The 27,951-nt window shown below is 45.1% G+C and overlaps 1 long non-coding RNA gene across 1 annotated transcript; it reads left to right on the forward strand.

The window, feature by feature from the left end:
* Positions 1–12,634: 12,634 nt before the first annotated feature.
* Positions 12,635–24,442, forward strand: LOC123378510. Its single transcript, XR_006582648.1, has 4 exons — positions 12,635–12,822; positions 16,710–16,840; positions 17,666–22,032; positions 23,414–24,442. It is a non-coding gene; the product is annotated as an uncharacterized LOC123378510 (long non-coding RNA).
* The last annotated feature ends 3,509 nt before the right edge of the window (positions 24,443–27,951 follow it).

Here is a 27,951-nt window from a genome sequence, read left to right on the forward strand (position 1 = left end):
AGCTAGCTTGTATAATAGTTCTAGCTGTTATTAAATTGTTAATTGCCAACTGCTTTATGTGTTTGAATCACTGCTCTGTCTGTGTCCAGTGTGTGTGTGTGTTTAACTTGGGAGCTGCCTCTACTTAGAGGGTAGCTGACCAAGGGGGTCCAGTCCCCGCGGTCTGAGTGAGTGGAATCTGCCCAGCTGCAGCCGCACCACACTCTGGGTTTACCCTCTGTGTGAAAGCAAGGGTGGCCGAGGCAGTGGCCCGTGGGTCTCTTTTCTGTGTTTGCACCGGGCATCGCCCTGACGAACCCGATTCCTATCTGTGTGATTGGTGTGTCTGCCTATTTGGTGTGGTGTGGTGAGCAGTATAAAGTGTATTATTACTGTGTTTTGGGGTGTGTTTGTACTTTTGATACCATCCCAGCCAAAGTTGCCTACTCCCCCAGCCCAAGTTGTAATTATCCCCTAAATAAACGCAGCCACTTGGCTTTTTAGTGTTACCCTGGTCCTGCCTGTCTTTTCCTCACTCAATACCAAGCTTGACGAACCCCCAGCTAATTCAGACATGGCGTCACGAACAGGATTGAGTGAGGAAAATCCTTCCCGGTTGTCTGTACAGTTTGCTTGTCCGTGGCGAACCAGGGTCACCGACAAAACCCCAGAGGACGAACTTAATCATTTTCAACACCATGTTTTACTTGATCGGGGGGAGGCAGAGGCCATTGGCTGGAATTGTATTATTGGGGAGGGCCACCTGAGCCGAACCTATGCTGCTAGCTTGACTGTTGGTGCTGCAGGCTGTCTCCTGACATGCCACATGGGTCTGCGGTTAACCCCCACGGAGGCCAGTGACCGGCCAACGTGCATTAAGGCAGGGGAAGCCGGCGCTGGGACTGATCCAGTCCAGCTGTGGAAAGGTGCCCGAAGGATTTTAAAAGCAGCCGGGGGCACTTGTCCATCAACTGTTACTCCCCCGAGACTCCCAAGTGGGGGCCCTGCACATGAATTGGTAGTCCAGCTAGTGCAGGAGTTAGAGGAAGGGAAAAAGTCCAGAAAGCTCCTCCCTGACCAGTACAAATCTAAGATCGTTGCCAGTACCTATCACAAGATTTTAGGTCTGGCTCTGGACAAATTGACCGTTGTTATGGGGGCTCTGGCGTCCACTGCTCGGGAGATGGCTGATACCCCTGAGGATCCCGGTACAACCCAATCCCTACCTGCAACCCCATCTCCTCCCTCTCTGCCAACTCCTAAAACCCCCGAACCCTTCCCTCCACCATATCCAACAGCGCCTAGTTTGTACCCGACCCTGCCATCATTGACCCCCGAAAAGGTAGCTCTTAATCCTGCCGAAGCTATGCCAGTACAAATCACTCGGACTAAGGTGGACCCCACAGGGGCACAGAATGTCGTTTTTGAGTGGCGTACACGCAGCAAGGCTGAGATGAAGGAGTTTATCAAGGACACAGGGCGGGGACCAAACGAACCTGTATTCACCTGGTTAGGACGGCTTATTTTAGAATATAGTCAGGAACTTATTGATCAGGAGGAGGCAACCCTTATTTCCCGGAGTGCTGCCTGGTCAAGGGGAACGGGCCGAGGGGTACTGTTAGCTGCTCCTGTCTGGCCAATCTCCGTGCCAGCAGCTGCTTTCCTTCAGATTCAAAATAGTGCTGTAGCTTTTCAGCTACCTCCCAGCGGGATCACTACCCCACGCGATCTCATTTTTACCATCGCAGGGGCATCTCTTATTTGGTGGGAGCCTGCACAAAACCCCCTAGGCTTAACACTGGCACAGCAACAGCTTCGGTCATTTGAAGCTTATTGCTATGTTACTGATCCAGCTGCTATTCCCATCCAGGAGCAGGGGATAGACGTGGCCCTTGATAGCAGCCCTCTGGGGGACACTAGCACGCTGCTGTGGATGCGGGGGTTCCAGGGGCGGCCGGTAACCGCGTTGTTTCAGGCTATGGATCGCCTGATGTGGCCTGGGCCCCAACCGCCTGCGGTGGCTGCGGGCACTGCACCCCACGGGGGCAAGCCCCGGGCTCCTAAGACCAATAGCGGGGAGCCTAGCAAAAACACTGTTTGCAGGGTAAGCTCTATATCGCAAAAGCTTCTGGCTGTAGCGTTGGGGTGGCATAAATATATTGCTCCAGAGCCGCCTCCACTTTGAGAGCCAGTTGTTCCTTTTCCCCCTTTTGTTTTTCCAGGATGCGGGTATGGGTATCTGCCCTAATAACATCTAGGCCAGGCGACCCGTCTTGCGTCCCAACCCCTTGTATGCCACGAAGCCCCACGACCCTGACTCTTCAAACCTGGGCATCGCTGGCCAGTCAGAAAGTCGGCCGGCCCACATCATAACAGGACCTGCCCTAGGGCTTGTCCTATTCTCCCCCTTTTTCATTCCAGGTTTGTTCACAGCGGCGCCATCCCCATCCAAACCCTCTACTTAACCAAACTGTGGCTTACGCTCATCAGACACTTTTGGCCACCAAGTCAAGTGATGTACCCTCCATGTCTCCAGACCGTCCTGGCTGGAACAATGTCTCTGCCATTACCCAGCAGCTGTCGTCCCTGGCGGTCCGCATCCGTGAGGAGCGTCAATCCTGGGACTGGTGGCAAACAACCTTGTCAGGCTGGGGACTTGGACAATGGGCACAATCCTTAAAATATTGGTTAATTGCAGCAGCAGTAATTATTGTTATTTTCTGCTTAAGCCTTGCATGTACCAAAGCTCTAATTAACAGGGCTGTGTCAGCACTTCCTATTCAGACTGTGCACTACACTGCCTTCACGTCAGCTGACGACCAGTCGGGCTCTGAGCTTTCCGCTTGAATTCGGTTTTCCCTTATGTTCCCTAGGTTCGTTCCCTCCTAGGTGTAAGCTGACCCTCCCGTGATGGACCGCCAATCGGCCACGGGGGCATGTCGCAATCCGATTCATAGTTATGGCTATGTATGGCCACTTGTCGGTCCATGGCCATCTTGTCCTGTTAAAAGGACAAGGCAGCCTCCATTTTGGACCAGGTTCCTGTTGTATAAGAGAGGGCAGAGACTCAATCCTGCCCAGCAACACTAGCTGTGTATGCTCTCCTGTGTTTTTGTTTTTTTTCTCTCCTGCTGGGCCATCTAAAGGTCAGGCTAGTTCTGTGTGTGGAGGCCTGATTCTGCCCAGCAACCTGTTTTTTTTGGGTCGGTCGTCTGGAGGTCAGGTTAATTCTGCCCAGAGACTCATTTTCCTGCTCTTTTTTGGACCCAGTCATCTAAGGGTCAGGTTTGTTTACTCGTCAACTCCAGTGTGCCGTGTGCAAAGCCTTCCGACGTGGGGTGGCAACAGCTCGAAACCTGAAGGGAGGAGGGACCAGGGAGCCAATCAGATGCTGACACGAGGGAGTGAGACCCTTCTATAAAACTAGGTTTCCCCCCAAAATTTGTGTGGAGCATCCGCGTGTTAGCTGAAGGACCTGATCACTCGTTCGGCCAGGGTCTCCTCCCGGTAAAGTGCACTCGTGTCGTATCGTTTGGATTCGTTGTCGTTTGGACCCGATCCCTGTCTGCTCGTCATGCTTCTGGTGTCTGTTCTGCTGGTCAGCTGCGCCTGGAGTGCGGTATTTGCTTTTTGATATCTGACAGTTAGCTTATCTAGCCTTTTATTTGTTCCCCTCCCTAACTTGGTACCAAATATCTACTCAGGATATCAGGATTGTATTAGTGAGCTCAGAATTGCACAATTGCTTAGCTAGCTTGTATAATAGTTCTAGCTGTTATTAAATTGTTAATTGCCAACTGCTTTATGTGTTTGAATCACTGCTCTGTCTGTGTCCAGTGTGTGTGTGTGTTTAACTTGGGAGCTGCCTCTACTTAGAGGGTAGCTGACCAAGGGGGTCCAGTCCCCGCGGTCTGAGTGAGTGGAATCTGCCCAGCTGCAGCCGCACCACACTCTGGGTTTACCCTCTGTGTGAAAGCAAGGGTGGCCGAGGCAGTGGCCCGTGGGTCTCTTTTCTGTGTTTGCACCGGGCATCGCCCTGACGAACCCGATTCCTATCTGTGTGATTGGTGTGTCTGCCTATTTGGTGTGGTGTGGTGAGCAGTATAAAGTGTATTATTACTGTGTTTTGGGGTGTGTTTGTACTTTTGATACCATCCCAGCCAAAGTTGCCTACTCCCCCAGCCCAAGTTGTAATTATCCCCTAAATAAACGCAGCCACTTGGCTTTTTAGTGTTACCCTGGTCCTGCCTGTCTTTTCCTCACTCAATACCAAGCTTGACGAACCCCCAGCTAATTCAGACACCACATAAAGTCATAACCATGATCTTTCTGATTTAGTATCCTGCCTATAACTGCGGCATGTGACCATATGTCCAAATCTAATGGCTATTCTACACACAGTTTTGTACTGTTGGTACAAAAACTGTGCGTAACCCAGCACTTGGACTTTACAATAATGTTATTAGAATAAAAATACCATTGGGTGGGTACAAAATTGGCTGTTAGACCATAAACAGAATGACAATGCAGATTGTATAGAGATATCAAAACTCCATGGCCTCAATATTGGGACCAGTACTATTTCACAACTTCGTAAATGACCTGAATATTGAATATTGAACATCAATCAAATTTGCATGCAACACCTCATTAGAGGGAATAAATAAATAGTGGAGGAGAGAGAAAAATTCCCAAATGATTTAGAGAGATTAGAAAAATATCTATATAGGATATGATTTAATTTAGAGAAAAGATATATAAAATCTAAGGTGGTTATTGATAACAGTCATGCTGAGAAGGTTTTGAAATGATAATGGATGCCAAAGTAAATGTGATCTTGCAATGTGATGTTGTAGATTGTGTAGACTGTCAGTCCTTCATCAGCTGAGATTGAGCCAATCACAACATGTCTTCCAATCTTCTCTCGCTCTGGCCATCCTTCGCCTTGCTTGTCCATATCTCCTGGTTAGGAAATCATCCCACCTCTTTGAGGGCCAACTGCATTGCCGTTTCTGTTCTCGTGGATACCACTTGGATATAGCTGCGGTCCATCTGTTGTCGCTGAGTAGGGCCACATGTCCCGCCCACCGCATTTTGCTGAGCCTGCTTTCAACAACAATGTCTCGCACTCCAGACTGCTGCCTAATTACTTCATTGGGGATGTGATCGCAGAGCGAAATGCCCAAAAATGTTCATTCATTGCCCTCTGTGTTGATGTTTTTCAGTTTTTATCAGCAACCATGTTTTGCTGTCGTATAGCATCGCTGTAAGCCTGGTTGAGTTGAAAAGATTCACATGAGTTGTTTTGCTGATCTTTCCTTGGAGGATAAGGGGATAAGGTCACATTAGAATACTGCGTATAGTTTGGGACCTGTTATAAAATAGACAACAGACAATAGATAAGTCAGAGGGTGGGGTAGGGGGAACATCACATGGGACAGGAGACACCCTCTCCGGGGGTGGGGAGGAGGGAGACAAACCAGGCTCCTCATGACCACCACCCAGACCCAGCACATGACCCTAGTGGCCTATTCTATCCCCCTCCCCACCATCTCCCCTCCTTCTGGAATAACAGCCTTCTTCTTCGAGTGCTGTCCCTGTGGGTGCTCCACTCTAGGTGACGGTGCGTCCCGGCGCTGTCGATCGGAGATTTTCGGTAGCAGTGCCTGGTTGGGGCGCACGCACCCAGATGGTATCTCCCGTCTAGTTGGAATCTTCCTGAGTGCGTGCGCCCCACACCCTCCTCAGTTCCTTCTCAACCGTCCTCGGCTGAAGACGGGACTCGGAGCAGTGCTGCCTTCTCTTCCCTGGTATCTATAGGAAACAGTAACAAAGAACATAGAAATAATTATTAATTACTTCCCAGTTGTTTCCCTTCCTTTAGTATAGTTACATAGTTAGTTACTTAGTTTAAAAAAATCACTTCAGACTTGTCTCTCACTGAGACACTCTCCCCTGCCATTTCTAATTTACAATGCCAGGGGCTTCAGGATTCAAGAGGTGTGTTTTCTGGCACGACTCCATACCAAGGTTGGATGGGCACTCACATTGTGTGAAGTACCTCGCGGAAGCCTACATCCCCGCCAAGTGCCTCTACTGTATGAGCCTTGAGTCGGGGGCTCGGCACAACAGGGACCTGCGGCTTAAAATGCTTCTCATGGAGAAGTCCCCGCAGCCGCTTTCGGAGATGGGGAAAGTTAAACCCACTCCCACATCCTCCCCAGCCAGATCGAAACCGGTGAGGAGCGTTGCTTCACCCTCCCTGGAGCGGAGGCAAGAAGCAGAGCAGTCTCATAGGAGAGACTCTAACAAGGGTAAGGGGTCTCCTGGGAGATCCCTACCCTCTGTGCTGACAGCGCCCAAGCTAGGCGCCTCAGCCCCGGATCACGCCTCAACAACGGCTCCCACAGACCGTAGAGGCGAACACAGAAGGATTCCGCGGCACCAAGCGTCTCAGCGTAAAAACAGCCGCGGAGCCGGCTGCGCACTCTGTCCCGGTGCCGACAAGGACGTCGGCACCGCAAGCCTCAGGGCTAAAAATAGCCGCGAAGCCGGCTGCGCGCTCTGCCCTGGTGCCGACAAGGACGTCGGCACCGCAAGCCTTAGGGCAAAAAATAGCCGCGAAGCCGGCTGCGCGCGCTGCCCCGGTGCCGACAAGGACGTCGGCACCGCAAGCCTGAGGACTAAAAATAGCCGCGGAGCCGGCTGCGCGCGCTGCCCCAGTGCCGACAAGGACGTCGGCACCGCAAGCCTGAGGACTAAAAATAGCCGCGGAGCCGGCTATGCGCTCTCCCCAGTGCCGACAAACCCGTCGGCACCGCAAGCCTCAGTGAAAAAAAAAAAAAAAAAAAGCCGCGGAGCCGGCTGCGCGCGCTGCCCCGGTGCCGACAAGGACGTCGGCACCGCAAGCCTGAGGACTAAAAATAGCTGCGGAGCCGGCTGCGCGCGCTGCCCCAGTGCCGACAAGGACATCGGCACCGCAAGCCTGAGGACTAAAAATAGCCGCGGAGCCGGCTATGCGCTCTCCCCAGTGCCGACAAACCCGTCGGCACCGCAAGCCTCAGTGAAAAAAAAAAAAAAAAAAAGCCGCGGAGCCGGCTGCGCGTTCTGCCCCGGTGCCGACAAAGCCGTCGGCACCGCAAGCCTCTGGGCGGAAGAAGGGAAGGAAAAAAAAAAAAAACCCCGCGGCTCCGACCGCGTGCTCTGCCCCGGTGCCAGGTAGGACGTCGGCACCGAGCCTGCCTTCCGCCCCTGCACCAACAACAGACCCCCTGCAGGGCACCAACAACCGACCCACTGCACCACTCACACTTTCACTTTCGCTTCTTAACATGACAGCGCAGTCCCACCACCCGAACTGGCTACCTTCACTGAGCGCGAACCTGATCTACAACGGCAAGCAGAGTTCACCACACCTCCATCTCCTCCCCCACTGGAGCCTTTTTCCACCTCAGGCTAAGGTCCGCAGCCTCCAGCCTCAGTTTCCCTACTTCGCTCCCTATAAATGAGGCACTCTTGGAACCAGCTGACGCTCTCTGCAAACTCCAGCTTCTTAATTACCAACCTGCAGAAAAGCCGAACATAGATACTATGTTCCTGCTAAGGACGCTGACTTCCTATTTTTTTTTTCACAACTGAACTCTTTCATTATCAATGCAGTCGCACAAAGAACGAAACAGCCACAATATCAGTCCACCCCGCAGGACATGGACCGTAAACACCTTAACATATTGTGTCGCAAGGTTCACACATCCTCCACTCTACAATTCTAGATCGCAAACTACCTTGCACTCCTTGCCAGGCATGACTTTGATGACTACAATAAACTTTTGAATTTGCCTCTTACATTCCAGAGGACAGGACACCGGGCTTTAAATCAATTCTGAGCGAGCACCAATTGATTTCCAGAACAGCCCTACAAGCCTCTGTAGACACGACAGACACAGCAGCCGTACAACTGCACCGGCTGTGATTATGCGCAGATCTTCATGGCTTTCTGCATCTGGCATCCCTAAAGACCTGCAGAACAAAGTGGAGGACCTCCCCTTTGATAAACATAAACTGTTTTCTTTAAAAAAAAAAAATACAAAACCACACCTGATGAACTACTTCATACGATGAAAGATTCTAGAGCGACACTGCGCACCCTGGGCATTCACCCATCTCTTCCCAGGGGTCAACGATATCAACCCAAACCTTACCACATAAATAGGAATCGCGCTAGACCCCCTAAGCGCAGACAAGATCAAGCTCAAGCAACCACTTCCCATCCATCTGGGAATAAACAATTTTAAAAGGTTGGTTCAGGATCTGTGCGACCACTCCTTGATTCCACAGCCTATTTGCCCATTTCGCCACCGCCTCCAGAGTTTCCAACATGCCTGTCAGCAAATTACACAGGACCGCTGAGTCCCCGAGATAGTTCAGTCCGGTTACTCTAGCCCATTCATATCCTATCCTCCTCCCCTTCCCCGTCCCTCTTCAGGGACCCCTCTCATGAGCACCTGCTTCGCGCAGAAGTTGCTTATCTTTTACAGCTAGGTGCAGTGGAGCCTGTGCCAATGCTACATCCAGGGAAAGATTTCTACTCCCATTACTTCCTGACCCAGAAAAGGACTGGGGGCTGGAGGCCTATACTAGACTTATGCCAACTGAACAAATTTGCGAGGATACAAAAATTCAAAATGGTCACACTGGGCACATTAATTCCTGCACTAGATCAAGGGGACTGGTTTTCAGCCCTCAACCCACAGTACGTCTCTTTTCGTATATCAATTCATCCAGCTCACAGACGCTTTCTAAGCTTCACAATCGGTCACGACCATCTCCAATATGGAGTTCTTCCTTTCGGCCTCTCCACAGCGCCAGGAGTTTTTTTCCTAAATTCTAGCTGTACTCGTGGCTCACCTCCACAAACATGGGGTCACGCAGTTCCCCTACCTGGACGATTGCCTCATCAAGGGCAACTCCTATGGCGAGACACTCCAAGCTACTCTTTCACTATCGCCCTCTTTCACAGCCTAGGCCTCCAAATAAATGCCCAAAAATCCACCCTGACACCTACACAACAGATTGAGTTCCTCGGAGCTCATCTCAACTCAATCCAGAGCAGAGCCTTGCTCCCATATCACAGATTCCCCGCTATCACGCAGCTCAAACGCACGCTCTCTATTCATCCAAGGACACAGGCAAGACTCTGCCTACAGCTCCTTGGTCATATGGCAGCCACTCCCTTCATACTCCAGTACGCCAGGCTGCACACGAGATGTCTTCAGGGCTGGCTCAATTCCAATTTCAAACCCAACAGACACACCTTAGGGATGCTGTTAACTCCGCCTCCCAACTTTCTAGCTTCCCTACAGTGGTGGACAAGACCAGAGAACCTCTGCACTAAGGTTTCCTTCCAGAACTGATCCCCAGCACTCGTGCTCACCACGAACGCTTCCCTAATTGGTTGCGGAGCGCATTTAGAGGGACACAGGACACAAAGCTAGTGGTCTGCATCAGAGTCGCACCTACACATAAATCTCTTATTGTTCAGAGCTGTGAGATGAGCGTGCTTTCATTTTCTTCCCCTCATAAAGAACAAATACCTGCGAGTCTTAACAGACAACATAGCATGTATTACTACATCAACAGACAAGGGGGAGCACGCTCACATTCTCTGTGCATGGAAACCATCCGTCTATGGAATTGGTGTATATAACGTCAAATACAGACCACCGCTTCCTACCTGCCAGACTGCCACAACACTACTGCCGACGCACTCGGCAGGCACTTCTCGACGGAACACAAATAGGAACTGCACCCCACAATACTTCAACAGCTCTTCTCCCTCTGGGGCACCCCATCAGTAGACCTCTCTGCCACAACCCAGAACTGAAAATGTCCCCAGTTTTGCTCCAGAGTGGGACTCAGAACTCCATCCCCAGGAGACGCATTCCTCATCCCGCGGAACACCTCTCTCCTGTACGCCTTCCACCAATCCCTCTGCTACACGGGGTTCTTCGGAAGATTGTGGACCATAAGGACCGGGTCATACTTATTACCCCGGCTTGACTGAGACAGACGTGGTATCCCTACCTACTCTGCATGTCCTCCCGTCACCCACAGGCTCTCCCCAACAGGCCAGATCTCCTTTTCCAGAACAATAGACTGGCTCTTTACCCTGAGCTCCTCAAGTTCCACCTCACAGCGTGGTTCCTTCATGGTTCCAAACCCATGAACTAGCCTGTTCTGAGCAAGTCCGATATGTCTTCCTGCACGGTAGGAAAGACTCCACTCATAAAACCTACCCGCAGAAGTGGAAGAATTTCGCCCTCTGGTGCTTACGTAAGCACTTAGCGCCCAATATGGTAACCCTCCCTATCATTCTACGCTACCTCTTGGAACTAAAACAAGACAGACATTCGCTCAGCTCCACCAAAGTGTACCTGGTGGCACTTACCACCTTCCATGACCTCTTAGCAGGTTACTCACTCTTTACTCACCCAACCCTAAAACGATTTCTCACAGGCCTGCAAAACCTCTACCCTGAAATTCACCCAATAGCTGCTTCATGGAATCTTAACCTCGTTCTACACGCTCTCATGAAGCCTCCATTCGAGCCCTTGGCTACCTCCTCTCATCTCCATATATCCATGAAGGTGGCTTTCTTAGTTGCCATAACATCGGCAAGGAGAGTAGGTGAAATGAGTGCCCTGATGGCCCACTCTCCCTACACAATCTTCTCCAAAGACAAAGTCACTTTGAGACCACATCCTAAATTTCTTCCTAAAGTGGTATCTACCTTCCACCTCAACCAACCTATATACTTACCTACTTTCTATCCCGAACCTCACAAGACTCCACAAGAGGCAACCCTACATACTCTCGATGTCAGGCGAGCAATTGCCTTTTATTTAGACAGGACTAAACCATTTCGCAAGTCTCCGCGACTCTTTGTTTCCATTACCGAAGAAAATCAAATGGTATGACTATCTCTAAACAACGTCTGTCCAAGTGGATCTCTGACTGCATCAGATCCTGTTACCGTGCGATGAATCTTCAACCGCCTGAAGGTGTTAGAACTCATTCCACTAGAGCCATGTCGGCATCCATTGCCTTCTTACACAATGTTCCCATTCCTGATATCTGCAAAGCGGCTACATGGTCATCTGAACACATGTTTGCAAAACACTGTGCTCTAATGCAAAACACCACGGCAGACACAATAGTAGGTCATACAGTACTATCTTCATTACTCCCTGCCGTATCTCCAAAGTCCCACCAACCGTAGTGGGTACTGCTATACATTCACCTAGAGTGGAGCACCCACAGGGACAGCACTCGAAGAAGAAGAGAAAGTTACTCACCTTGCAGTAACTGAGGTTCTTCGAGATGTGTGTCCCTGTGGGTGCTCCACTCCCCGCCCTCCTCCCCTCTACTTTGGAGTACTAAGATTACTCTCCACGGTAGAGAAGGAACTGAGGAGGGTGTGGGGCGCACGCACTCAGGAAGATTCCAACTAGACGGGAGATACCATCTGGGTGCGTGCGCCCCAACCAGGCACTGCTACCGAAAATCTCCGATCGACAGCGCCGGGACGCACCGTCACCTAGAGTGGAGCACCCACAGGGACACACATCTCGAAGAACTTCAGTTACTGCAAGGTGAGTAACTTTCTCTTCTCCGGCTGTCCCTAATATAGCCAGTCCTATGGCTTAAATGATAATCTGTGCTGCAGTGCTGAAGGTTTAGTGTTCAAGTGCTGTTGATGTAGGGGTGGTTTGTTTTAGTTGTGCATCAAATAACTTATTTTTACCCTTTTCCTTTTTTAAAAAAAAGGGGAGGGGGGATTCCATTAATATAAAACCCTGCAATGAAAAAAATGTTATTTAGGTTGCCAAGTCAAACTCTCAAAAGTTAGGAAATACCAGATCAATAGTTGCCTTGTAACCTTAGTTCTAGCCTTGTGCATATGCATTATAATACAGTCTTTAGTTATATGATCATGTACTCTTTCCCCACAGGACACCTGTCTCATTTAATGCACAGAACAGAAGCACAAGAGGGGGAAGAATTAAGGTTGGAAAGGCAACCATAAACCTGGCATTTCCTAACTTTTCAAGTGCTTGACTTTGCAACTGTGATAATGTTCTTTTCATGTAGTTTCTGCATGTAATAGTAATAAAAGTTAGATATCAGGTTTATTTAGTACAGAGGTAGATAGGGTTTTAATATGAGGGATGTTCCACATATTGAGGCTGACAGGATTTCCGTGTAAATTTAAGCCTCAATTTTAGAACTCTCAAATGTCAGGTTTTTTTTTGGGGGGGGGGAGGGGGTTCAGCCACAGCTGAAAAAAAAATCCTGACATTTGAGAGTTCTATTGCAAGATTATTAATGAGGCTTAATTTTACCCAGAAATCACGTCTCTCATGATCAATTCACGAGAGTTGGCATGTCTGCTCAAAGCTCTTCTTTAGCATATACTTATTCGTAGCATAAACCATAAGGGAGGGACTTCCTCATCAGTTAGCTACTTAGAAAAGGTGAATTTTATAATCTAAAATGGATCTTTCATATGAATCCTTTTAATGCTTCAGCTACCCAGTTTATACTTTAATCATATTTTTCTTTTCTCCTGTTTTTGTTTTCTTCATTTTGCTGGAGAGTTAAGGAAATTAATGCACTCGAGCATTCTTCCTATTTCCTCTGATGCAGGTCATAGGTGGAGTGACATCAGATGACATTTCTTTGTGGGATAGTTTCGGGAACAACTGTTATCACACCATGGAGGATGTCTTGTTTCTCCCACTCCCATTTTCAGTTCATCTGTACATCTTTGTCTTGCATGCTGAGGTAAGGTGTTCCTCTTTCATCACAGGAGACAAAGCCTTCATCTCGTTCCTCCTTTAGCTGTCATATTGGGAGCCAATTAAGCTTTCATTCACCCCAGAAGCATGCAAGTTTATAAGATGTATTTTACCAGCAGGGGCTGTAACAAATTACCAGCTAGGCCTGGCTACAGAAATGAAGAAGATATCTTAAAATGACATGGTCTTTACTGATTCCTGCTGAGCCTACACTTTCCCTGTAACATACATCTTTACGACTTATCAAACCTAGCTAAGCGCTTTGATACACTAAATGCAGAAAAATATATATTGAAATAGGATAAAAGTTGAGACACAAACTGACAAAAGTGAGGAAACTGAACGATAAGGCTGACTGGCACCCCACTGTTAATTCACATGTTTAAGGAAAAAAGGCCCATCATCCACTTGAGTTAAAGGAGAAGGATTAGCTCCTTGGAGTTTTGTACTTTTGTGAATTCCTGTCACAATATCATTCATTATTTAAGTACAAATTTTTTACAGCAGAAGTCTTTGTGATTTCTTTTAAAAAGCCGTAACGATTCACATGGACTCAAAGACCTTGTCATTATTTATGTGTTTATTTTAAAAGTTTGTTTTCTGGAATAGACTAATGAGATAATACAGCTTGAACTATGTTCTGACTCCGGTAACACCAATGTATGTCCAGAGTTATCAGAAGTCAGTGAATACTTCAGATTTATAATGGTGTAACAGACAGCAGAACCCCTTGTGTTCATGCAGGTTTCAAAGAGATGTCAGTCGTACAATGCTCCAGCATATTTCAGGGGAATGCACACAGTATATGGCAGGATGCTAAAGGCCAAATCTAGCTTGCCTTGTATACTTGTACAAACAGTCCCTTTGAGGTCAGTGGGAGCAAACAGGAGTGGTGCTGTCAAGGACTCATCTGAGTGAAGCAGATTCCAGAATGCCCCTAGTGCAGACTCCACACAAAAAGGCTGGGGAGAGGTGAAGGAAATAATGTATGCCCAGTGCCTCTATGCCAAGCCTTTCACACCCTGCCTCCTCTTGCATGGATTTCTGAACTGAGGAAGTCTACTTACAAGGTCCAAGACAAGAAATGGGGGGAGGGAGAGAAGGAAGAGGACTTTGCCATATGCATAAGTTTACTTTCACCCCAGTATGGATCAAGGATTAAGGTATGGGACCCCATTGCACTGACATTAATAGTTAATCATTATTATTATAATAGAGCAAGGGTGGCCAAACTTACTGACCCTCTGAGACACACATGATACTCTTCAGAAGTTCGAGAGCCGGGCACGACTGCTGGGACTCAGGGTTTAAGCCCTGCAGGAGGCACCTGCCAGGGCTTGGGGCTTCAGCCATGCTCCTGCTGAAGCCTTGAGCCCTGGCTGGCACCTTCTGCAGGGCTGAAGCTCTGAGAACTCCTTCCACGCTGGGCAGAAGCCGCTAGCCCTGCCACAAGGAAGAAACTCTGAGCTCCCCCTCTCCCAGACTGATAGGTGGAGAATGGTGGGGAAGGGGAGGGGGCATGAGGGGCTCTGCAAGCCACACTTTAACTGTAAAAGAGTCACATGCAGCTCATGAGCCATGGTTTGGCCACCCCTGTAATAGAGATTTCTACAGAACTTGGATCTGGAGCATATGGTTTACTATCACCTTTCACCAAAACTATAGGAAACTAATAAGGCAGCTCCAGTTAAGAGATTGCTGGATGCTGTGAAAGGGAAAATAGGGAGGGGACCTCAGACTAGCACAGGAGTCACAGAGAAATGACCATATATTCATGGAAAAGCTTGTTTGATTGACACAAGTCCTTCCCTAGGCAAAAATTAATTTACCTCTATAACCAAAACCATTATGAGGCTCAGAATAGTTTGGGTAAGGAAGGTAGTGAGGTGTCAGCATGGCCTTTAGTCTCTCCCCCTATCCCTTAGCTGTGGACTTCTGCAGGCAGGGACCTTGTGACCTGGTGTCCTTCCTTAGCACACCAGGTCACAAGTCTCTTCTTCACGTGTGACCAAGCGGTTCACTCTCCTGCTTTGACATTTCGGCTTCCTTCAGAGATGGCCATTGGCCATGTAGCTTGCTTTCCTCGTTTCCAGTGAGGAATCTTTTTATGGGCTGGGTGGCTGGTCCACTTCCTTGATAAGGGGTAATGGGACCCCCTCCACTTGGTTCTGCTTATCTCTGTAAGCTCCCTTTTTCTTAATCTCTCTGGGGCTAATGCAGTTCTTGTTACCTGGATTCGAAATGATCCACTCTGCATGTTCATTATGCAGTATTTGTGTGTATCTATATTTACACATACCCTTACTTTACATATCATTACAACCACTGCATCTGTTTGATCCATATTACTTGGGTACTGTTGTATGTTAATGGGGTCACGTATCTAATTCTATATTTGTACCTGTTTATAATATGTACCTTGATATTACATGAATACTTGTGCTGTGTACCCTGAATGGGCTGTTTTTGCAGCCTTTATGATAACTCTATAAACATACACTGAGAGAGTTTATAACTGCTTGAGTATTTAGATTATTTTATAAAACTGAAGTGGTCATTCTAAAACTTGACTCATTTTGGGGGTGCTTTCAGTAGCTCAAATTGAAATTCCTTCATGGGTCCTGCACTAAATTGTTTCAAAAGTAAAGGTAATAAAAGATAATAATTGGAGATATACCAATCTCCTAGAACTGGAAGGGACCTTGAAAGGTCATCGAGTCCAGCCCCCTGCCTTCACTAGTCCCAAGTTAAAAAAAAACATGATGGGCTGGTTTTTCATTGCTACACTCCTTTTTGTGTGCAAGTGCCATTCTGAGTTAGTAGCATTTTACACTCTGCATGGGTATAAATGTCTACAAAAATACTGGATAATCAGGCCCTGCTTGTTTAAATATAAAAGTCAATTAAAAATCTGACAGACAAGGGACCTGGAAGCAATATGTAGCTTGAAAGAAAAGGTAAAGTCCTAAGCAGATTAGTGTTGGACTGAGTCCAGTTCTAAACCATTTCAGTTCAGAGAGTCATGCAGACTGGCCATGTGCCTCCAGTTCAGAAAAGGAATGTTAAAAGAAGAACTGGCAAATGAAATTAGAATGAGGAGAGGATGGAGACACTGAAAGAAGAAAGTGTTGAAATTGTTTTTTGAAGAGATCTGTCACCTGAAAGTTTTAAAATGTTCTTTATTAGTGTTTCCATGTAAGGTAAATACATCATGAAAATCAATACATCCATAGCCCATGGCTCCTGTTCTCACCAGGAGAAAAAATGCGCAAACCAGCTTCACTAAGAAGTCCACCAAGTTGCCTAATTGGAGAGAGATCTGCAAATTCTAATACATTTCCATATAACATCATAGCAATGGTCTCACATTGTGCCAAAACAATCCTTAGCAATGGTCAGAGAGGCCAACGTTAGAATAAGATTGCTTTCAGCCAGTGATTAAAACTAACTAAATACATAAAATAAAATCTTACATTCCACTAATGGCTCCACTTCCAGCTCAACTGAGAATGAATCACTCACACATTTATCAGATAAAACAAATATGATTTTTTATTGTGAACTACCTGACATTACCAGTGATAAAGAAATCTGAAATTGGCATGAATGAGTTGTATTTGAATACAGAATAATGAGGGGTATAAAGATCAGTCTTTAGAACAGTTATGAACAGACATACAAATGTAATATTTTCCTTTATTCTTTCAAGTTGGTCAGGAGTATAAATAATAGGTAGATACAATAAGGTACACAGACAAACTTTGCCAAAAATACAGTATAGTAAAACTAGTATAATTATTATTTACAGAGTGTAAGAAACCCATACGTGGTCTTACAAAAGTAGAAACTTCTTTATTAATGTATCTTTTCCAGGATAAGTGGTGATTGGAGTCACAGATTCAGGTACTTGTATTTTGTATCTGTTTTCAAATTGTTCATCTTCTGCATTGTCATCAGCTGTCAGATTTGATTAGTCCATCCATCACCTGTAGATGAACTATTTGGTAAGTTTTTCATACCACCCAAACCATAACCAAACCTCTAACTTACTGATAGTTCAATGCCTTTTTGTGCCATATGACATAATTGACTACATGCAAGTTCTTGGGGTTCCTCTACATTTTGAGGATAATTACTCTAAACTGGAAAATAATGTACACTATTGGGCTCAGCTAGTAATTGGTCTCTCCTGTACAAAGAACAGAATTCTCCATTTCCCTACAATACCAAAATAACTATTTACAAGTACTTTTTACATGTGAGGGAAACCTGGACTCTAAGTCTCCTCATTAGTTCCATGAGCTATTAATGACAATTTAATGTGGACTATAAAGATACTGTATTTTACAGATATTGTTTGTAGGCTTGTCATGAGAAAGATGAGATAGATTGTCAGCATAATATGTCCTACTGATTTCCTATATTCAATGCTACCATTATAAGATGAAAGAATTATAGTCAATAATGCAGCCTTGCAGCTGCTAAATTTGGTATAGCTGTTGTAGGCCATTAAGGCTTGTAGTTAGTCACTCACTAGTCACTAGTGTCAACTTTTAAAATTGATTTTTTTTTACTTCATAGATCAAAGATTTTCTTTTGTGTTGACTCTAATGTTTTGTAATTTAAAAGGAACACAGGTTAAAAGTAAAATATATTAAAAATCCTTAACTGTGTTAATAAAATTAATTTGAGATAATGTAAAGTAGAGCTGAGTAAAACTTTTTTGACAAATAGTTTATTCATGGAAAAATGCAGTTTTAGTTGACCCACAACTACTCACAAATTTGTCAAATACTTTTGCCTTCCCCACTTTTGTTTTTCTTTTCCAGGACTTTGCTACTATTCAGAAAATAGTCAGAGGAGGAGACCTCTTCATAATTTTTAACCCAGTCTTCTTAGCATATGCACAACTGGCTACAGGTGGCATGTGACCAGGATCCATCACTGCATTTGGTCCACTGGTTGGATCATTAGCTTCCCTGGCTTGGGCTGGGTACTGACAGGGAGTGCAACGTTAAATTCCCTCCTCTGCCTGATGTAAAGAAAGGATTTGAACTTGATTCTCCTACTGGGCTAAAGAGTGGTCCAGTCATTGCACCATGGGATAGTCCCAGGTGGATAACTTTCAATCTCTCCTGTTAAAGCTGTTCCACTTTGTATAAATAAGTATTCATTAGACCAAGGATTTGAACTTAAATCTCCTACACTCCAGGCAACTACCTAACCCACCATGCTGTAGAATTGCTCCAATGCTAATGCCTGGGTCTAATATCTATTCATTGTCATTATGAATGAGTCTGAATTCCCACTGTGATTTATAAACTGCCCAGGTAACTACCTGCTAACTACCTCATCCTCTGGCTGTTTTGTGAATCTAGCTCTATAAAAATGATAAACAATTCCATTTTGGGTCAACATTTTGATGAAATCTTTTCACAGCTTTTGGATTTGTTTCATGTTGAACCAAAAATATTTTTCAAATTTTCTGAACTGCCAGGGGTCAAATGAGCTATATGCTTCCAGCCAGCCTCTTTCTCTCCCTCTCTGAACCAAGAAGGGAAGGTTAGGCATTTTAGTCCCCAGGACAGTTAGGCTTACAGTTCAGGGTACTGGCAAGGCCTTCTGGGAAAGGGGTTGGGTCTTTGAGAACAGGAAGGGATGCAGAGGAAGCCAGAGGGGCTAAGGAGTCTCTTCTAGGAAAAAGGGGTAAGTAGCACATTTTTGTTTGTTTTTCATTTTGCATATGCTGAGCTTTTATTTGAAAAGTCTTTGAGGCTGACCTATCTGGGGAGAGGCTGGGTTACCTTCACAAAGACTGAGGGGAAGAAAGCCCTAATAGGGGAAGTGTTTTGTTTGTTTTGGAAAGAACTCTATGGGTGTGGACCTTTGTTTGGTTTGGTCTGGTCTGGTCTGGTCTGGTCTGCCACAACAGGCATGGTCAGCACAATTTAGTTTGAACCCTTGTTAAGTAAAAGGAAACATGGAGGAGGTTCTAAAGTACCTGGTTCAAGAGGAGTAGCCAAGAACAGCTGTAGTGAGATAGTTGGCTAAGCAAGAACAAGAGCAACAATTTATGAGAAAGCAACAAGAGGCCCTTGAACAGTTCCTGTAGCAGCTCATACAACAGCTTGCTATTTCTGGGCCACTCACAGATCTAAATCTGCTGGCTAGTTTGGAAGTTAGAGCCAATCTGATTATATAATATTGAAGTATATTTGGCTCCCTCTGAGAGGATTGCCATAGTAGCCTACGGGGATTTCCTTTGTGCCTGAAACAAATAGTTCAGATGGCTTGTCTGGGTGTGAACTAAGATTTGGCCCAGAATTTTGACCTCGGGGGAGAAATAAGGCATCCTAGACTGGAATAGGGATCTTTGAGGAGCCTTTTCCTACAAGAACAAGCACCCCAATAGAGGCTATAGAGCAGTCCAAGTAGCTGACAAAATTGCTGTATTCTGTTTCCTAGTCCTGGAGGAATAGGAAAGGTGGGCCTGAATGTTAGTCTGGCTGCTGGTGAAGAAACATATTAAAGGTCTCCTGGAGCTGATAATTGAGGAGGAGAACTTGAAAGTGCCTCTTATGAAGAGCATCACTGTGTGTGGCTAGTAAGGGGAAACTCTGTCAGGACTTTCCATCTATATCTGTTTGAGGTAGACTAAGCATAGCCACGTTCTAGCGGGGCTGATAATTATACCTTGTCCTGATCCTATCTTACAAGAAAGGACCTTGCCTGAGGGAATTGTGTGTAGGGTTTCGCTGTTGTAAATTCAAATTGTGAAGTTCCATCCCATCTACAAAAATCCAGGAATTAAAGCACAAGGTTTTGTGGGTAAGGTTGTTTGTGAGTTTGATTGGAGAAGATGGAGGGAAGCTTTGTCCAACTGGATTGGCTGGGAAATGAGGCTTCTGAGTTAGGAGAAGAATCTTTTGTAGTTCTGACACCTAACATCTTAACACATTCCTTTGATGTAGTAACTGAGCAGTGCCAAGTGGTTGGTGCATCAGCTGATATCATGAGCAAAGTAACAGAATAAACTAAAAGGTTAATACCTTAAATATCTCATGTAGATCTAAAATAAATCACATCAATGACAGTTGGTTTTCAAGTAAGAGGTAGTCTGGAATCCAGGTATAGCATGTTCAATTATGCAGATATGTTCTAGCTAGCAAGAATACTAAACATACTTTTCATCCTGATCATCGATATTATATTATAATACAAGAAAGGGATACAGCAAGTAGAAATATAATTTTGAAGTATGTTGCATCAGAACTAGTGCTTTTAGAGTTAATCTGTAGGTAAGAAAAGAGATGCAAACAGATATTACTACCTGCACGGTCTTAGGCAGTGATGCCATCATTATCTGTTAAAAGAAATACAGAACATGAATTTAGAACTTGGATGATAAGTGAAGGAGAAGGTGACTTTCAGATATATTGTTTTAGAATGTTAAAGGTGTCTGCAATTTCTAAACCTAAATATTCTGGTTAAATTTAATCAATTACAGTCATGTGGCGTTACACTGGGGATGAATTTGACCCATTATGTTATGGAGTTTCTTTGTTTTATAAGCCTTGAAGTTCATATTTAATTCTATGACAACAGGAAATCTGAGATCAAGCACTGTGAGTGGCAACATATTTTCAGCTATTACATATTTTTTTAAATCTATCATTTTAATAATTTACTAAAAAAAGTGTTTTGATGTTTCTCTTCTGAATGGCATTTGTAATTCGACCTCAAGATACCTCCTGAGGATCTCTACATGCTCCTAGTTTTACCTCATAAAAATTTAATTTTTTCCTCTAATTGCTGTAAACTTGGAGTAACTTTGTGCTAATCGCAGTTGCCATAAATTTCTGAAGTTTGTAACAACTCTGTGGTAAAACTGAAATTTACACAAATTGCCATTTGTTCCCCACAATCATCATAACTGATAATAACAATATCTCACTCGCTGGGGCAGCCAGTATTCAAGCAAACAGCCTGTTGTTGTGGTAAGCATAGACAATGTGCTTGGCACTGTGCAAGGCATAAATATAATATAATAAACCTTGCTCATAGGAGCTAGAAGGGAACATGACAAAATGCACTGGGAGCCCCCAAACAAGTCATTAACATAGGGCCAGATTGTGCTCTCTTACACCTTCTGGCTTCTCGGCACACCAATGCAGCTCAATTACCAATGGAGGGATTTGAAGACAGAATGATTTGACTTGTTTGGCAGGCCAGGAAAGTCATTTTAGTAGCTGTGTTTTGAATGGACTGGAGGAGAGTGATTTAGATGAGTGGGGCGGGGGCAAGTGGGGAGAGGAGAAAGAAGAGATGACTTGGCCATCTAGTTGCATTACATTATAAAGCAGCATTTCAATGCATCTTGTTGCAACCACCCAGTGAAAATGGGAAGAGGTGGGGATTAGGTGCTATATGGACAGGGGCAGAACATGTCTGACTGAATAGGGGAAGCGAATGGGGCAGAAACAAGAGCAGAATGGGGGAGGTTTCCTAACTCTCCCCCACCTCCCAACAGCTCCTATTCCCCCCCTACCTTGAACAACTTTCCCATAGCTACTGCATCTGCACCCCTGTTTCACTCCAGTGTCCCTCCAGGCACCTTCTCTCCTGCCCCACCCTCCAGTTACCCATATATGATTGTCTGTACCCCATGTTCACCCTTTTTACAAGATTACTATAAATTTTGTACACAATATGCCTTGTGAGGTATCATTTGAAAACTCATAATCTGCTGAACATCATTGTTCTAGTGAAATCTATGTGGCATTGTATGTAAAGTTATAAGATTCTACTGTATAACATTGCTGTAACATGTTCCAAAGTTAGAAAGTCGTGCCCAAACCAGTTCTTTAGAGACAAAGATACTGGCATATCCTGACAGGTATCAACAAAGTCAGGTGGGCTATCACTTAACTAAGCGGCCATTCTCAGGCAGGGGGAAGGATTTAACAAGAAATTTACAGTTCATTACAAGGACGGTTCAAACCTCACGTCCACAAGAGATTATTTTGTCACCACGACTCAGCAAGGATGTTTCTAGCACAAGAAATTGAATTATAAAGAGGGGAGAAAAACACTTGACCTCACTCTCCTTCTTCATCTCTGCTCATGACATCAACAACTCCTAAAGAACTGAATTTGGGGAGGCTCTTCAGCCAGTACAGACTGCTGTAAGCTTATGGTGAGAAAAACCTTTTGCTTTTAAGTTCATAGTTTTTTTTAAGTGAGGCAATTAGCTCGAGTTTTATATTTTTATTTCTTTTGTAACCAATCCTGATTTTTATGCATAATTGCCTATAGCCACTTAAAATCTTTTTCTTTTTGTTAACAAATTTGTTTCACCGTTTTATCTAACCATTGTGTTCGGACTAAAGTATGTGGGGAAACTCCATTTGGGGTAACAAAACTGGAGCATATCATTTTCCATTGATGAAATGACAGACTTTATATGAGTTTGCATTGTTCAGCAGTGTGTTGGACAGTACAAGACGCACGTTTCTGGGGGAAAGTCTGGAACTAGAGAGCTTGCTGGTGTTGCTCTGTAGTTTAATTCATCGGTGGTTAGCTAGTAGCACTCAGTATTGTGCAACTGGGAGCAAGTTATATGCTGGAGACTGTGTTTTAACTGGCCAGGAGTGGCTGTTCTCGCAGTAAAGCGGTGAAAGAGGCACTATAGGTTGGAGAACTGCAGGGGACACAGCTGTTCCACAGTCCAGATTATACCCTAGGGAATGTCACACCTTGGTTACACCCAAGTTGCCTTTGACTCTCTCCAAGACCTGTCGCACATTTTTGAGGTATTCAGGAACTAAACTCCTGCTTCCATAGGTGCTGACTTTTATTTTTCCACCCCTGCTCCACCCCTATTCCACCCCTTCCCCTGAGGCCCTGCCCTTGTTCCTTCTGTTTCCGCCCCTGCTCTGCCCCCTCCTTGAGTCTCCTGCCTGCTCTCTGCTCTCCGCTGTCTCCCAGCCACCAAACAGCTGATCAGCGGAGTTGGCACTATGCCTGCTTCCACTCCTAGGGGTGGGAGAGAGGGAGCCCTGTGAGGGAAGTTAGTGACTTGACATTTTACTCGTGATGCCACACACACACAGCTGCAGTTTTATGAGAGTTAAAAAGAAGTTTGCTTGACATATTTTCTTCATTTTCCACCGTAGCATTGGGTTCGTAGAAGGAAAAAATGAGAGAGTAGTGTTATTCTACAGCTTGTGGCAGTTTTACAAACAACGGAAAGGAAAATTATACACAACTAGTTGTGTGTGTGTGTGTGTCGTTCACATTTTTCTTTACTTGTAAAACCATTTCCTGTTGAAGCACAAAGGGCATGTAAAACTCAGGATAATATAAAGTGTCCAATAAAGTCCCAGGTTTATTTATTTGCCACTATGAAGAATTAAATAGATCATTGAAGTAATTTCTGTTCACGTGTAAGAGTTTTAAAGTATTGTGGTGATGGGTATGATGTGTTATTTATTGCGTATTGTCTGAAATGTTTTACTTCCAGCAGCTTGTCACATAAACTAGGTTTCCAATAACTTGCCACAATTAATGTTTGCCAGAGGATTCTGTGGTTATAACAGACGAGGATTTCAGCAGAACATCATTCATTACTGAGGCTGGTTTGATTGCTGCATTGATGTTTATGTTACCAGATTCTTCCACCGATGGCATTTGCTACAGGTGTAGAAGTTTTGCCTAAGATACAGTACAGTATATACTCTGTTAAATTCACCAGCATAGGGTAATTAAAGCTTTGTCACAAATAACCATCACATAATCTGTTTGCCAGTAGCTTGTCAACTGCTTGCCTCAGAAGACTTTTGCAGTCCTCATTTGCAATGTAAAACTGCCTTTGCTGAAGGTCTGCAGCAAAGATGCAGAGCTATAGCCATACCAGGCTGCCAGAAGGCATATTGTCCCTGTTGGGTAGTCATGGCTAGGCTAGATCTTCTACAGATATATAATCAAATCATGTAAAATATGGTCTGTGATGGCCTGAAAAAGATGAAGGCATACATGAGGAATCATAGGCTATCTAATCTAGTCCCTTGTACAAAGCCAAATGCAGATAACTATAAATAAATACCAAATTTCTTTATAGCCACCCACTGTTTTGGAAACACATTCAGTTCCATTTGCCAAGTACTAGTTTGCAGAGCCTGTTTTTCCTTCTTAACAGTGAAAATAAATCTTGGCTGTTTATATATTTTCAACTGTATGTTTTCTAGCAGCATGTAGACATTGATTAACCTAAACATTTGGTGTTGTCAAGATCAGATATTAACTGCAGCTCAATGGCTGTGATATTAGCTGGAGACAGTCCAATTATCCTCTTGCGGGGGTTAAGCAATGGTTTAATTTCTTGCATATTTCTGTGATCCAGTTCTGTGTCCTGGGCTATCTCCCAGATGATTCAAAGTTAAGCCAAGTTTGTATTTTTTTAAAATCGCACTATAGATCCTCCCTGATTGAAGTAACCTCGTTATCTCTAGCCTACTTCTTGCTTGCATATATATACCTGCCCCTGGAAATTTCCACTATATGCATCCAACAAAGTGGGTATTCACCCATGAAAGCTCATACTCCAATACGTCTGTTAGTCTGTAAGGTGCCACATGACTCTTTGCTGCTTTTACAGGAACTCCAAGTGGTCCTTTTCCTGAATCTTTGTCTAACTCACTTGGTGGTGGCAGCAATACCATCCCAGGGCAAGGAATTTGTCCCTTGGGGAAGTTTTTAACCTAAGCTGGTGGAATATAAGCTTAGGGGGTCTTTCATGTGGGTTCCCACATCTGTACCCCAGGGTTCAGCAAAAGGTTACTGACCCAGTTGGCTGCCCATCTCAACTGAAAGCACAGTGAACTTCTAAGGCACTTTGAGATTTGACTCTTTGATACAGACAATGGCAATAACTGCCTGGTGACTTTATGTTGCAGTTCACTGTTGATCTTCATGAACGAGCAGCTGGGTCCGATGTCTGCTCCTTGACAGATGGACTTTTTAAAAACTAAATAAGCCAATGAACTGCAAGGGAAAGCCTCAGGGAATGTTGCTCTTTCTGCCAGATGACCTGATATCAGCCAAGCAGTAACCATCACTGACTAAGGGAAGAGCCATGATCCAGGAAGCACAAGAAGCTGGAGCTACGACAACTGAAAATAGCAGCGACAGAGATTCAGAAATTCTGGACTGTGGCCTCAGTTTCAGGCATACGAACTCACTGTAGAACTATGGCCTAAGAACACATGATACTAGTGCTGCCTGTGCCTGGTCATCAGAAAACAGTGCAACCTCTGATGTTCCAATTGCCTAAGCTACTGTGCAAGTCCATGCCAAATGTGTTATATTTTTACATGTCAGAAACCATTCCTGAGGCCTTTACTATTAATCATGTGTATGCTTCCATAAATGTACATGGTACTGTAGTATGCTGCTATGATGCTTTCTTGGGGTGCCCAGGACGGTGAGACAGCTGGTTATACCCCTGCCACAGTGCAAGTGAGACTTGTTTGTGCTTAACTGAATGTCAGCTCCCTGACACCTCCAGTCTGTTGGCCACTCAAACAGTCTCTGGGCTTTGCCAGCCCTTACTTTGTCTTGCAGGTAGCAATAGGTATATCTCAGCCCCCAAACCTCTCTGAAAGTATCCCACTGCAGTATCCAGCAGCATCCAGCATCCCCGACCAACCTGGATAAGATCCACCTTTTGTGAATGCAAAAAACTCTGTCCTTTTTGCTCCCTCAGTGCTGGGTAACAAGAGTCAGGATCACCACTGGGGTGCCTTCCTGGTGTGCTGGCTCCAAGTTGTCTTCACATACTTGTGTTGACTCCATATACAAAACGGGCTTCCATTGTGTTGGCTTACAATGCTTAATCCACATATGAACCTAGGCAGACAGGTGAATGTACATCCCTTTTTCTTGAGAGTTTGATGGGCCTGCTTAACGGGGGAGCCCCCTATGCTGCCGAGGGGATACCACATGCTGGGCTACTGCTTCCCCCTGTCATTCCCCTATCCCCTTTTCTTCTCCATCCCCCTCCCTTCACTCTCACATTCCTCTCCCCATGCCCTATTCTACCCCTCATTCCCGCTTCCCTCATTTCCCCCAAGCCGCCTTACCCAGCCCCACCATGGGCACTCACTGTTGCACAGAAAACAGATAGGCTTGCAGAACACAGAAGGGGAGCATGACTGGCACTAGAGTCCAGGAGGCAGTGTTCAGCTGCAGAATCAGCAGAGCCCAGATGCAGCCTCCTTCAGCTGGGCAGCTCTGTGCTTGCAGAAATGGAGGTGGGGGGTAGTGGCGCACAACCCCATGTGCCCCCCCATGCCTCACCTCTGTTTGGGGGGGGGAGAAATCCCCCCCAAAACCATGCCAATGGTCTCGCCCTCCCCCCGCATGGCTTCCCTGCCGTTTTCTGCAAAGAAGCACAGGAATTCTGTGGGGGAGGAGGGGAGTTTTCTGCAGGCGTGCAGTCACGCAGAATCCCCTCAGGAGTAATGACATAAGCTTTTATTAGACACCTTACATGACCCTTTTGGGATAAATGCTATGAAAGCAGTGTGTTAGGTGTAGTGAGTTTGTCAAGCCTGATAGGAGAAAACGTTTTGCCAGTTGGCATTCAGGGGTTTTTAGGCTCACAGCTGGACTCTGCCAGGAACACTGTACAGATGGTTCCTACCACTAAGGTCTTTAGTAGGGAGGCACTGATGAAGAAAAATCAGTTTCCATTTGCTTAATGGAAAAGGCACAATTTTACCCACTTCTTGAAGGTGCAGACTGAGGGAACTAGACATACAGTGATGGAGAGGCTCTTTGAGGCATAAAACCCCCTTATCAACAATCAACATTAGATACTTGGTTCTCTAAACATCTGTTTTGAACTGGGCTACTGGACATATTTACTGCTTTCCAGCAATGTTTTCAACCCCAGTATCAACATGACATAGAGACCGTGGAACTTGTCCATTGATTTCTGCATTGTTATAAAGCTACTTGTCACACACACCTTTCAGCCTCCTAATACCATATGGCCACAAATTAAACGATTTAGATGTCTTTTATACTGGAATAGGAGGAGCTATAGGAGAAGGGCTGAAAATATTTGATAAATAAACCCAGAAGAGATTTTAGCAGGAAGACTGACATCTGTACAAGATCAAAACTTACGTATAGAAATTCCTAAAAGTTCATTACTCTAAAGAGCCCCCCTCATCGTTCAATAAACCCTGCACACCCAGGAGGCATTCTTGAGTATTTTGTAACATTGGCCTTGGTATTTATTACAGCTGCCTTATTGATATTCCCAAGCTGTTGATTGTTGTATGAGATTTGAAAATGCCCATGTTGACTTCATTTCTGCCCTATTTTATTTTGAAAGAGCAGGGGACTATGGGAATTGGAGCGACTTCAGATTTTAGCCTCTACTTAATCTTTTGATAGCTTAGATGAAATCAAATGACTATCACATTTATATCAGTTAGAAGAGGGAATAGAAAAATTGCAGTGTCTTGGCCTTTGCAATGTATATGGGCTACAACAGTGGCTCTCAACCTTTCCAGACTACTTTATCCCTTTTAGGAGTCAGATTTGTCTTGCGTACCCCCAAGTTTAATCTCATTTAAAAACTACTTGCTTACAAAATCAGATGTAAGAATACGAAAGTGTCACAGCCACACTATTACTGAAAACTTGCTTACTTTCTCATTTTTACTATACGATTATCAAATAAATCAATTGGAATATAAATATTGTACTTACATTTCAGTGTATAATATAGAGAGCAGTAAAAACAAGTCATCATCTGAATGAAATTGTAGCTTGTACTGGCTTCGCTAGTGCTTTTTATGTAGCCTGTTGTAAAACTAGTGAGTTGATGTATCCCCTGGAAGACCTCTGCGTACCCACAGAGGTAAGTGTATCCCTGGTTCAGAACCACTGGTCTACAACCATGGAAACGTTGATAGGAGCAACCAAAAATACCAGTTTTTAGCCTTAGAAATAGGGGGGAATCTCTAAAAATTGGTTGGGAAATTGTACAAGAGTTCTGGAACAGTTTTTATAGTGGGGGTGCTGAGAGCCATTGAACCAAACT

This window comes from Mauremys mutica, chromosome 10, assembly GCF_020497125.1.
Source record: "Mauremys mutica isolate MM-2020 ecotype Southern chromosome 10, ASM2049712v1, whole genome shotgun sequence".
In the NCBI taxonomy this organism is placed as follows: domain Eukaryota; kingdom Metazoa; phylum Chordata; order Testudines; family Geoemydidae; genus Mauremys; species Mauremys mutica.